At 33.1% G+C, this 14,587-nt stretch overlaps 1 pseudogene; it reads left to right on the forward strand.

Annotated features, from left to right (window-relative positions):
• Positions 1–368: 368 nt before the first annotated feature.
• Positions 369–14,587, forward strand: part of LOC129235247 (synaptotagmin-15-like) — a 191,290-nt pseudogene continuing 177,071 nt past the window's right edge.

Below are 14,587 nucleotides of genomic sequence, written 5' to 3' on the forward strand. Positions count from 1 at the left end.
TGGGCCAAAGTAACCCAAACGCGAGAGTAACATTCGCCCAAATTAAAAACACTAATAAAGGGTTAAAATACTTGTAAATAAATTGATCATTATTCAAAAATTAAATTAAGAGACCTCAAGATGTGTAAAACAAGTTTCCACAAGTTGGAAATATGAATAGTTACAAAATTATTGAGAAAAGAATGAGAAAATATAAAAATCTATGCCAAAGTAGCCCGCGTTTACGGAATCGTAAAACAAAAACTTTCAGAAATGTATAAATCGTCGGCAACTTTTCTTATCTGATTTGGCGATCTTTTGGCGCTGACGATGGCAACAAGAAGCATCAGACGATTGTTTCGTTCCTACTCCTCTTCCTAACGCGCGACGGTTAAGAGGTTCGCCGCAACCTGTTCCTTTTCGCGAAACCATGGGGCAGCTCTTGTGATTTTCTCCTCATTTTTAGTTGTGATAAAATATTCATGTGCAAGACTTTTTATACTATATTTTTTGGAACATGCGAAGCCTACCTCTATCGTTTTGGACGTTAGTTTCCTGCAGTATTTTGAACAAAAAATAAATGATGACAACAGATATGAATGTTAATCGCTCAGCTGTTGAAGTTTTGAAAAAACCGATCGTACCAAGCATCGATAACGGTAAGTTTATAATCTAATAATCATTATTTTTCTCATTATGATAGCGAATGTATTAGCTGTTACGAAATGTAAGACAGTATTTCATTTCTTTGGTTTCAGGGGAAAAAATATAATAAATAAAATAAGATAAAAATAACAAAAAATGCACGAACAAGAAAATTTCTATTAAAGTAATAATTTCTCCCTCCGACGACACCTTTTTTTTTTACATTTTATGAAATCATATAACTACGGAAATCCTTTATTCTTGCTTGTTAACTGCCTCTAATGATCATATACGGTTGTTCTCAATTCGAGGAAATCCATTCTAAATAAAATATTCTGCAACACAAAAATTTTTCACATCCCTTCAAATTTTCAAATTTATTAAAATTACCTGACTTTTCAAAAAGAGAAAAGAGAGTCAAAGAATATAACAGCTCATTAGAACTATACAAAAGTGAAAAATATATATTCCATTAGCAGCATAGGATAAAAATCGAAAAAACTTTTTTTTTTCGAATGCAAAATGCACATACCTTTACTATTTTATGATCCTTCGCACATTTCTATTGCATTTTAGATGCACAAAATAATTTAATAATTTTTCCAACATGTTATACCGTTTAAGATATGATAAACTTTGATTTTGTTGCAGTAAAACTCTTATGTTTAAGAGAGAAAAATTTCTTCTCATCTTCAATTAAATTTAAATCCTACAAGATCTTAGAAAACCTCGGAAAAAAATATATTGGCAGAGTAATTTTTGATTTCGCATCGGTTTCAAGAAAGTTTCTTTAATCAAACTGTGCGTTCATGACAACTTAGAGCACAAGACAAATGGTTTGCAATTTGGCAAAACGAAATGCACATTACATCCAGGAACGGTCCTTTTGGGTACCTTTATTCCATAATTTACATAGTTAATGAAACTGGGGAAATGCTATCTGTTGGTACAATGTTGCTTACCAATTGTTTACATCGTTTATGTTCAAAAAGTTAAAAACATTGAAATATGGTGACCATTCCACTAATTTGATTAAGGATTTTATTCGCATTTCAGTTTTACAAAATTTCTGAAAGGCTCGAAATCTATTTCTTTAGAGTGTTTTTTCTACGATGTTCTAAAGTAGCAATAATACGGTATTAAGTCGTGTCAAATTGTTAGTAACATTAGCTTAATGCAGAACAGGAATAAATTTAAAAAATACGAAAGGCCTGCTTCGAATTTACTATTTGAAAATCGTCGTCTCGGTGTTTAAAAAAAAAACTACAGAAAAAGTTAAAACATTCCGTTCCAAGTTTTTCCTTTGTACCAAAGTACTTCAGACTATTTGTGCTGTAATGCAATTTGAAAAGACTAGAAAGGAAAAACCCCATAAATACGTTGAAAAATTACTGCCATTCATTAAGTTTAAAAGAAGGTTATAAGTTACGGCATTTATTTGTTTCACCTCTTTCAGCCGCCATTAGTCAGAGAATGCAGCGCCGCCAAAAGTAAATTGAAATTGAGAATCATTCTGCAATTTGGCTAAATTTATTGAATTACTATTGCATTTGCCCTCACACTTTATTTTTCTCAACGTTAGAGCATGGTCTTACTAGATGGCGCTGACGCTTAACGGGCCTTGGCAATTAACGACTTTTCTATGTTAAAACGATGCAACTATGATGTGCTATGTATCCGCCAATCATTGTCAACGCTTATTTTTGATTGGACGTCGCCCATTTTGACCGCAAGAGGCGCTGAGCGGAATCCCTGCATACACCAATCAATGGCAACGTAATGAAAACAGAGGCTCCTTGTAGCGCCCTCTTTGTTGCCATGAATTTCAGCGATTGGCAGGCTTATAAGTGTAAGCGGACATTTAGTGGGGCCATGGTTAGAACACTTCGTACACTTGTAACAGAACTGAAAAATCAAAAAACAAGAAAAAGAAAAAAGGACAATATTGGAGAATATTAATGTTTTGCAAAATTTATATCTTTAATTTATTTGTTCTCAAATACTACAACACGAGCAAAACATTTATGTAATGTTTACTGGTTGGTTTTGTAGTTAAAAAAGTTAGAAAAATTTTCTTCTAAATTTTTAATTTTAATGATGTGCCTCTAATGATTACATAGCTTATGGGGAATTTCACGGTATTTGTGACATAGGGGTGTCCGTAACAAAACTTGTTAAAAGGTTAAAATTTTATTTATATATTGAAAAAGCACATTCGAAAGAAAATGCATGTCATATTTTTTCTATATTTACTTCATATTATCCATGTAATCTCAACCAAAACATCAAAAATACTACTTTTATCGTTACGGACTCGACATCGAATTTTTCTTTAATAGTGACTTAAACTGAATTTCAAGCCAAAACTGGTGCTTGGGACAAATAAAGTAAACGATTATTTTTAATACATACAATAATTTTAATCAAAAAGTGCATTCGTTAAAAAAATTATAAGTTGTGAAAATGGTGATTGTCGAGTCCGTAACAATAATTAGAAGAAAAGTTTTCTTAAAATTTTTATTTATGCATTTTATGTCACTAAATTGAATATTTTCTAATTTCACCTATGGTGTTACAATATTCTAAAATAAGTTCAGTATTTTTTATTAATTTTCTAAATTTGGTTACGGACTCTACAAAATGTTTTGGACTCTACTTTTGGCAACTGTTTCAACACAGCTCTTTCTTTACCAAAATGCTTGAACAGCCTGCACAGAAATAAAAGAATAAAAGTAGCCCTTTAACGGGAATTGCAAATGCTTCAAACAAACCTTTGACTTTCATAAGAATTTTGACTGCACAAGTGTAAAGGCGAGTCAGGGCACATTGGTCGGGCTCTCTACTTTTCTTCTTCTTTTTTTTTATCTCATCATAAAATTCAATTCGTACTGTGAGTTACATTAAATATTTCTCATCATCCCAGAAAATCTCCAATTCATTACATTTTTCCACATTAATATTTTAAGAGAACTTTGTGAAGTGAACCAACCTGCCACAGTCCCGGGGTCCCCACATTACAAAAACAACTTCTATTACAATTTTAATGTTAAACTTTATCCAACATTTGTACCAAACAAATGTTGTTTTGTAATTAGAATCAAAAACCAAAGTTTGAAGATCAATATAATTAAAATTGACCAACATCTACTGTTACATTTTTTCAAGAATCAGCACAATTTGTGTTTTTAGCAACTTCACTATTACTAATACTGGAGTACTGCTTTTTTAATTGTGAGCCAACATACCCCAGGTTCTTGGCCTAAAAAAAAGTTGTCCTGATTTTTTTCATTACAACAAAAAATAAACTGCTAGTACTTAAGAACTAAAAGAACTTATTTCAGGAGAGGAATTCAACTTATTGCTTCATTCTTCATGAAAACCATTTAAAAAAAATAAAGTTGCTTAGTTATGAAAGTTAATCAATCAAAAATAGCACAACCAAAATAAGTTTCTGAAATTTGTTCAAAATAACTGTACCATATTATTTCATTATAGGAATTGTAGAACTATAAGCGTTACGTTTTGTGGGTCCTAAATTAAACAAAAAAAAAAAAAAAAAAAAAAAGTATTAAAATTATCAAGGCTGGTCTAACGAGCCCCAATTTCCCCTATTATCTTATGGAATGTTGACTGATCTGGTGGTCCAGAATTTCAGTATATTTTCAGTCTGACCTTTGAAAAATTTCCAGTGTTATGTTACACAAAAAAAAAAAAAAAAAAAAAAAAAAAAAAAAAATCACTTTCACGATAAATAAAGGAACAAAATAAGGCATGTCAGATATCATTTAGTACATTAATATTAGGGCCATTAAACGAAAATATAAGATCTTTCGTGCCATACATGACCGATCATACATTTAATTAATTTAATGCAATTATTTAAACCGGAAATGAACAAAATTTTGTTGCTTAAAAATATATGTGATTCCTGAAGCAAAGAAAAAAAAGAAAAAAGTTTCCTTCATTAATTGAATTAACAGAACATTTAGTTTACCTTTAAAAATGCAATTTAAAAAGTTTTGGCTTAAAAACATCTTCTCCCTAACATGTCCTGTTCCCCTTAAAATTTATCCAGAAATTTCGATTTACCGAAGATGGTCCGGTATTGATCACTTCAGATAACCAAGGTTCTACTATAAAAGTTAAATTGTTAGTAAAATTTCCATGAAAACCTATCATTTCTAATAACAAATTCAAGATTGAGAAATCAACATATCTCTTGGTCTGTCCCAACAGGAGGCCATCTTCAATACCCTGCCCCCCCCCCCCCCCCGCGATAGCTTGCGTGCACCTCCCCTAAGTATTCCGTAGACCCTCCCTCGTAATATCAAGAACCTCCCCCCAAAAATGAGAAAAATACCCCCTCAAAACATCCCCTAAAAACTTCAATGGCACAGTCTGCGGCATGCCCCCCCCCCCCCAGGTGGGCACCCCTCACATATATGATGAAGAAATAGCCGTAACAGTGGATTCTATTATTGTAACTATTGAACAATGAGGTAACATTGTTGTTGTTTAGGTTCGATGAACAGTAATTCAAACAATGCTCAAACGTGACAAATATGTAGAATCCGTAACATGTTCATAAACGTGCAGTTCTTTAGTAAATAATTTCGTAAAAAATATTTTTTACCTTTTTAAAAATTATTTTGGTGCTTAAATGTATTATAGATAAACTGAGAAATAGAGTAGAAAACCTTCATTAGGTAAGGATAGTTATTACTCTCACCGAAAATTTGAAGATAATTTAAGCAAAAATTTCCACGTCTTTTGAGTGTAGAGTCCGTAACATGCTATATATCTTCCCATATCTTTAGAAATTCGACACAAATCTAAACCTTTTTCAATGCTTATGACATAACTACACATAAGACTATTCATTTGCAAAAAGTTTAACTTTACTATTTGCACTAATTATGAGTAGAAGGCTAAAACATCCTTATGAAGTGTAGTGGGGTTGCTTCTTTCAATCAAAAGTACTACTTTTAGTCACTGAAATAGATAGAATAAGCAAAAAAAAAAAAAGTGTTGAGCCAGAAAAAAACTTCTATTTTCTCAACAGTTGAATTTTAAAACTTTTTTGAATGTCCGATTTTGGAAATAAGGCGTGGTTTTTATGACGTTACAAGTGATGTACTTTGGCGCGCGACTCCATTGCCGAGCTAAATATTTACGCTTTGCTGTCAACCGCGTTTTCGGGCTATGATAATTTGCGCTGTGCTCTAATGGCATCAGTGAAAGGCATTTCATCGTTTTTGATGCCATGTGCAGAAGCGTAAAAAATAAATTTCAGTCTGTGCACCGATTAAAGTAATTGTTAAATAAAATCAGATTTTTTCAAATTGTTTAAAAAATGGTAAAAATCTATGTTTTTAAGTATGCTCTTTCAGAAAAAATACTTTTAAAATTTCGCAAAAGACCCCATTACCTAAATATCCCTTTTCATCCATTTATTTTGAGAATAACAGACAAAAAGCAAAATTGGAATAAATTATTACTGTTTGGTATTGTGTACACATATAAAAATTGTATGTTTCCAGATATGCAGTAAACATGAGTAAGAGAAAAAATAAAAATGTTGGAAACATTTGAATATATACGAGTTTTTTCAAATATTCATTTATGAATATGGTCGAATTTCGACCACTGGGCGAACACTAGTCTAGTATAATTGGGCAATTTTTTTTTTTTTTTTTTCAAAATCCGAGTTGAAGCGAATGTGAGATTACCCTACCACAAGAAGACTTATCAATAGCATATTTCAGAGTCAGGAAGGCTGAGGTTCACCTAGGAAATGGGAAGCCAGAGCGGTTGTCAGATACTTCACCACAATCCCTTTTTTGTCGTCTTCAAATATCCAGCGAGTAACATTGACGAAAGTACTCAATATGGTCGCTGATTAGGTACTGAGAAAGTGAAACTTAGTCTTAGGAACTACAGAATTACACACTTGAGATACGTGTTAATTAATTTTAAAACCGATTAAATTAATTTGATGTTCGAAAATTACATATCGCACCCCGGCGACAGAAGTGACAGCAAGGACGGATCCAGAAATGTTTCAAGGAGGGAGCAGTTGATTTTTCAACTTACCTCTTACTACGTATCTGTATAAGATACACTGTATAATATAAAAATAGAAGTTTAGCCAATGAGATCCTAGAACCTATTACTTTTCTTTTCCGTTGAAAGAGGTATTTTAAAACTGCGTTTTTACAACTTGAATTTCGAAATAATTCCGTTGGACTGCTTTGAAACCCTCTCCCCCTAGCATCACCGAAGGTAGTCTAAAACTGTGCTTTATGGAACTTTTTTCCATATGGACAGTTTCGAAAAATTATTGGAGGAAAGTCACTGAACCTGAGATATCTACAACCGCGTCTTTAGGACATGTTTTGCAAAGTGGCCAAGAGAAGGCCACCTATCATCACTAAAGATTGTAAAATTGCCTTTTTGAAACTTCAATGGCGAAAAGTTTCCAGGAGGGTGATTTGAACATTTCATTCCTTAACGTCATCAAAAAATAGCCTACACTTGAGTAAACGGACTTCAGTTTGGAAAAAATTGCCAGTATAAGGTCCCTCAAGAGAGGGGCGACCACCCTCATTGCCTCTCCTTTGCATCCGTCTTTAAGTGACAACTGAAAAAAAGACACGTGTTAAATGCCTTTCTTTAATGTTCTTGTTTTGCAACGAAACGTTCACTAAATTAGTTCACAATAACTGGTGTACGGGTGCGTTGTGGCGTATAAACGATAAAATCCATTGTGAAATGTCATTACAATTTCGTAGTTTAGAAAAAAAGTTTTCGAACTTTAAGCATACACTATTAACTTAGACTACAAAAATCTACGACTAAACATAACATTACACATATGCTTTGTACGTATAACAGTATTTGAGAATGAATCAATTAAAAATAGTATATTGCGTAAAACCTTGAATTTCTCCAAAGGTTTTAGTTTTCTTTAATTTTTTTTATACTTATGTGCAAAAACACTTTCTTTATTTTAATCAAAGAGTTTTTAGAATCTTTTAATTTTTTTTCTTTATTTCGCTGCAACTTTTATAAATCACGCTAATTAGAAGCATCTTCCAAATTAATAATGTAATCAAATCGACGTGTCATTTTTTTAAATATTTTTCCGTCAGAAAGTTATATTCTCTGGGCACGTTGCTAAAGGTACTCTGAAAATTAACTGATTAATTAGTTGAATATTAACCGCCAATGATTTTTCTTCCCTAACTTCGCATTTTCTTTGTAATACCTTTAAAGGAGGAGCATATTTTTAGATTAAATTAAGAGTAGAAGTCTTCTTTTAGATAAGAAGAAATTTGATTAGTTTCTTGAATTTTGTTGCATAATAGTACTATGAGCAAAACGCTAGTAATTTGATGTTAGTTTTATAATTAGTCTTTTAAAAGTTGCCTATTTTCATCAGCAACTGTTTCTCCATCTTCAGCTACCACCTTTAACTAAAAAACACTTCATTTCAATATTTTTTTTAAAAATTGAAACACATGACAGTTTTGTTTCCTCTAATAGTAAAAGCCGGCATTAATTTATCAAAAGGATCAGCGGCATGTTAGAAGAAGGAACCAAATTTCGCATCTAAATTCTTTTGAATTGCTTTTGATTATTGTCTGATATTGTGTGCTCGATGCGGAAATCACATGACCAACTTCCTCTCTTCCGGTCTTTTCATTGAAACCCTTTAAACGTCACAAAAACAAATACTTAAAGCCCATTACATTGCAAAATAAGGAAGTGGAAGTTTTGATAATATTCTTGGATTGATACATAGATTTAATTATTAATTACGATCCTGTAAAAATTTAGAAATTAATGACGATTACTACAGTTAATTTAAATTTAGAATCACTTCAAAAAACTACTATGAAAATTAATCTTCATAGAACTGACATAGTTAAATTACCGTTTCATTTTAATTACTATCTTTCTTTTTACAAGTTTTGAGTATAATGATATTTACCTACTTTTCAATTGATTTATTATTTATGCACAAAAACACGATAAATAACTATATATGTAATAAAACAAGATGTTTGTGTGTGTGTGCGCGCGTGTGTGTGGGCAGTGGCGTACTGGGTCAAAAATGTGTACCGGGAAAAGAGATTGACCCTATTTTCGTAAACTCCCCCCCCCCCCATACACCAAGCTCAGCTAAATTAAATTTGCCTAATTTTCTATTAGAGGAGTAGATAACCTTCAGCGGCCTGAGACAACTGAAGCTTTTGCGCCCCCTCCCGTTTGTCGAAAAGAGAGAAAGTTTTTTTTCTTTTGGTGACGTTAGAAAGAGGGGTTGAGACTCTTCAAGGAAATTTTTCGAAATAAGTGTCAAATACGCAATAGTAAGCCATGTTAGGGGACCATAAAATGATTGGGTCTCGGAAACTTTACCCTCGAAGTTTTTTGATATTCCAGTCCTAAAAACAAGAACTTCGACGGCAGTAATTTTGGCACAATGATAAGGTCGGAGGTTCTCCTTCGGAATGTTTTTGAAAAGGAGGTCCTGGGAACAAAATGTAAGACGATCTTCACAAGTGTGGGAGGTGAGTTGTTCCGAACTTTTCCTTCGGAAAATTTTTCGTAATTAATGTCCTAGAAACGTAACTGTAGATCATCTTTGATGACTTCAGGGAAAGGGATGGATATCGGGCGTCCTCGGGAGAAAATGTTCAATTTCTTAACATTTTCTAAAAAGTAAAAAATGACCTAAAAATAAAAAATTACTTTTTTTTAATAATGTTGAGCAGGGATAGGGTCGAGGGCATACTTGGGAAAATTGTTCAAAATTGAAATTCTTTATAGGCTGATCCTCTTTGATAACGTTAGGGGGAAAAGATGGGATTCAGGGACTTTCCCTGGGAAAATTTCCAAAAATTGAGGTCTTAAAGACGAAATTTTAGACGATCTTAAATGGGAGGGGGCACTTGGGGGTTTCTCCCCCAAAAATTTGTTTAAATTGAAACCTTAAAAACGAAATTTCAGATTTAGGCTATCTTTGATAAGCTGAAAGGAAGGGATGGAGATCGGGTATTCTCCCTAGGCAATTTTCGAAATCGAAGTTTGAACTTCTAAAAATTAAACTTCAGGCTAAGTTCTTATAAATTTGTGAAAGGATTCTAGTGGGCGGGGAAAGGGGATGCTCTTCCAAAAAGTTTTCAAAATTGATGACTTGAAAGGCAATTTTTGACGTTTTAAAGTGGGAGGGTTGCTACAGTCGGGACTTCTTACAGAACTGCCGCGAAATCAAAAAAATATAGGGGTGTACGGAAGCGGAAACAAATAAAGTTTTTTTGATCAGTCAACGGACAGTAAAAAGCCCCCCCCCCCCTCCATCATACAACTTTAAGCTTCGTGTGTGTGCTATTAAAAAAGGTTTTCAAAAAAATATTTGCTATGGAGGAAATGAATTTAAAAATATTTAATGGGATAGTTTAGATTAATTTTACCCCTTTGGGAGGAGCACGAGCCTCCCCTTAAAATCCGCTACTGGGGATGTATGAAATTGGAGGACCCTAAATTGGAGAGATTTTCCAACATGTACTTGATACACATAACTTAGTCATAGGCGCTGCTCATGTGGACGATTGCTCTGCATTAAATAATTTTAACTAATAATGGAGAGTCCGTGGTCTAATGAGCTAATGATCAATTGGACCCGGTATTTGAGAAATAAACAAATTAATAAAAATATTGTTGCAAAGAGAGAAACAAAATTTAACTGTTTTTAAATTGTTAAGACTCTCTAACAATGAATTTTCCCCGATGAATTCAGTTTAAGTTAAAAATGAATTATTTATTTTTATACACAGCATAAGGCAGAAATAAATAGCAACTTTTCAGTATAACGGCAAGGGTTCTCAAACTTTTCTGACTCGCGGCACTCTTTCAAGAATTAAAATTTTCTCACGGCACCCTATTCCATCTCTATTTATTGAGATAAATGCGTAAGTGTGCCAATGATGGTTGTCGATGAACTCATGTTCAATTACCTCATGTTCTAGCGAATTGTTACTATGCTACTTCAAACTAGTATGTTGTGGCCATCACGAAACTTTCTTCTATATTTTTCTTTTTTTTTTTTTTTTCTGATCCCTCCCCATGCTTGACGAGGAAGCAATATTCCCAACAAAAACAAAATGACACATGCAAAAACTTGACGACTATCCCAATGTCTGAATTATTGCAAAAGCAAAGCAAAGAGCGAAAATTGAAAGTTATTTTAAAAGCCTTGCTTGAATGAATTACAAATATTTTATTTGTTAACAAACATAAGATGGCAACAGTTCAAAATTTTAAATCATTGAGATAATATTTCCTATCATTTCCATACAATTAAAATCACGAGAAATACGCAGACGACAATCTATTACGATTTATCTTTCTTATTCGGAACTCCAGCGCTCGAATACGCTACCTTGCGGTGATTTATAAAACTGCGTCTGCACCTAAAACATTGCCACGTTGCGCATCACGTGTGTCTGTTGACGTAAACACAGGCAGTTTGTTCTGAGTATTTATTAACGCAATCGATGTGTCTTAGTTTGCTTTCAGCTACAGAAATTAATTCGTCCCTTAGTAGTATTCTCGAGCTTCTCAAAATAATGTTAGTTTTTCTTATTTCTTTCAAAAAAGTATTAAATGGTGGAAGCGTAAACAAGAAAAGTCTGGATTAACAAAATTGGATAACGTAATACCAGGTAAAATTTTTTATTGTTTTGTATGAATTTGTAAGAATATGAGTTTTTTTAATCTTAAATTAATTTAACTAATCATATTTTACAGCAGCATTTAGTTGGAATGGACAGTATGCAAAATATTTTCTTGAATTTATTATCGTAGAACAAAATGAAAAATGTTTAACCGAGAAAGAATTTACTTTATTCCTTTTATTCTCAGCTGAAAGGTTTCGCCAAATTTGTTTAGGGTTATAGTAGTTTTAGTATTGTGCAAGCAAAGTAGCCTTGGCGAGTTTTCGCATTTTTAGTTAAACCATTTTTAATTTTTATCATGAGTGGAATAAAATGATAGTAAGATTACAGAATTCGATAAGCGAAAAGAAATAATGGTCAATCAACTGAAAAGAAAACTACCACCATATATAAACTGTGAGTACACATTTTATTTATTTTGTTCTGAGTGAATTTGAATCAGTTTTTCAATTCGATGGAAAAAAAAACGAACTTAACAACATTGACTGGACACTTTTCCTTAACCTAATTCCACATAAATGATTTAAATAACCTTTGTTACTACAGTATCCTACTGAAACAGACAGTATGCAAATAAATTTTCTTGAAAATATTTATCGCAGAACAGATTGAAAAATCCAGAAAGAACGTTAAGAATTTGAACAATAAAAAATAAAAGTTCGCCAAAAATCTGTTTACAGGCTTATGGTTTTAAAATTGTGTGAAAGAATAATGTATCTTGACAAGATTTCGCATATCAGGTAAATCATTTCCATGACGAATGAATTAAATGCATGATTTCTTTGGATATCCAATTATATAGTCATAGAAATAAATTATCTAGTGTTAAACGTTACTCTTGACAGTCTGCCACGTATGTGCACTATGTGACAAAAATGTCAACAAATGCCGGAAATGTCACGAAACTGAACTGAATATGTACTAATGTATAGAAGAAACGGTACAAAATGAAAATGCCGTTCGAAGCGAACCAAAAATTTATGAATTCCGAATTCAACATCGTGAAAATGGCTGCTTCAGAACAACTTACTGTGTGTTCTGCATTAATTGTTTACTTTCGTAATACTTTTTGGTTTCTAATCTCTTTCTATATGGGTCAGAATAACCAAAAGACTTTGAAAAATCTTTTCAAATGAATAAAGCGAAAAAATCATACATACGAACAAAAATCACAACACTTTTAGCATTTTCTTCGTTACCACATGCGTTTGTTTTAGTTTTCAATTCCGCCATTAGACAGTGACTGCAGTGCCCCCTATAGTTCGTTGGAGTTGCGAATTGTTGCATTAATAAAAATATTTTTATTCGCAAAAAAAAAAAAAAAAAAAAAAAAAAAAAAAAAAAAATCAACACCTCTTGGAGCGATCGGCGTCAAAATAGAACCAAAGCCTGTTTACATATGGATTCACATATATTCCAAATTTCAACCAGAACGTAGTATTACTTCTTGAGATAGGGCACTCAAAATGGAAAAAAAAGAACGGGTGATTGCGCTACCCCCCTTTTAGCTGTTAACACAAAAATAAAATCAGTTCTTATACCCACTAAGGGCTACTTGCCGATAAATTTTTCTTTCATTCCGTTCATTATTTCTTGAGATACAGCAGTCACAATTGACGACAAAAAACGTTCTACAGCTCAACCCCCGTTTGAGTTATTGACACCAAAATTGAATCAGCACCTGTTCCTGTTAGTACCAACATATGGACCAAATTTTGTTTGATTCTGCCAGTTACTTCCTGAGGAATAGCAAGCACGCGTAACTCGAAAAACGTCCCATTGCTCCACCCCCCTTGGAGGAATTCGCGCCAAAAACTAATGGGCACAAGTTCACATAGGGGCACATATGTGTACTAAATTTCGTTCGATTTCATGCGGTAGTTATTGTTGTAGAGCGGCCACAAAAAACTGGTCACACACAGACGTGACACACATACATACACACTCACACACACACACACACATACATACATACACACACACACACACACATACATACATACACACACACACACAGACAGACAGACATTTTCCAAAAATGGTCGAAATGGACTCAGCACACCTCAAAACGTTCGAATCCGTCAAAATTCGAAATTCGAAAATTTGCACGAATCCAATACTTTCTTCTATATATTAGATATAGAAGAAAGTAAAAATGGTCGAAATGGACTCAGCACACCTCAAAACGTTCGAATCCGTCAAAATTCGAAATTCGAAAATTTGCACGAATCCAATACTTTCTTCTATATATTAGATATAGAAGAAAGTAAAAATGGGGGGATGGCTAATTGATCTGTATGATCCTATTTGGCAATTTAATCTAACACATTGATAACATGGAGACTTCGCGGCACCTCTTACCTTTTCCTACGGCACCCCAGGGTGCCGCGGTACCCAGTTTGAGAACTCCTGGTATAACGTATAAGTTAGAAACAAATATCTCATTACTTCCTCTTGTGAATATTGCTTTTTAAAGGACAGACTTTGATTGTACAGTGCTGGCCAAATTATTAGACTAAGACTGTTTTAAAAGCAAATTCTTTATTGATTACATAACTATAGACACATTAACGAACAGTGAAATAATTATCTAATATTTAGTATGCATTCCCTTGTTCTTGATGAGCATTTGAAGTCTTTTTGGCATACTTTTCACAAGGTTTATACCATTTCTTAAATTTTTAAAAAAGGAGGTAAAAAAATGTTTATACTCACTATTATATATACACACATACACATACTCACTAATTACCTATAACTAACTTCAAATATAACAGAACACACTAATAAAAAGAACTAGTGAACTGTTTAAGCTGATTGAGGTAATTTTCATGGTAAGTAGATAAACAAAGAACATAAACAAAGCAGACAGTGCTGCCACCTGCAAACATTAAATTATGCTAAAATAACGTAATAATCAGTGTACAGTATGTACTGTACTTTAACAGTAAAATAAATAGTATTTTAGTACAAATAGTGTACAAAAAAAAAAAAAAAACTCTTTAGTCTAATAATTTGGCCAGCACTGTAACTCAAACGAGAGCAATTATCTTGTACACTTTTTTCTAAAAAATATCGAGCAGCACCCCCATAGATCACTGGGGGCCAGTACCTTTAAGGGGGATTTGAACCACTAGAACACGACCGGAGGAAATGCTCTACCGATAACATTCATTTTTTACAGGGATTTGAGCATATCTGGTCACCAAGGAAGCCTTTAGTTC

The sequence above is a fragment of the Uloborus diversus genome, chromosome 2 (assembly GCF_026930045.1).
Source record: "Uloborus diversus isolate 005 chromosome 2, Udiv.v.3.1, whole genome shotgun sequence".
NCBI lineage: Eukaryota > Metazoa > Arthropoda > Arachnida > Araneae > Uloboridae > Uloborus > Uloborus diversus.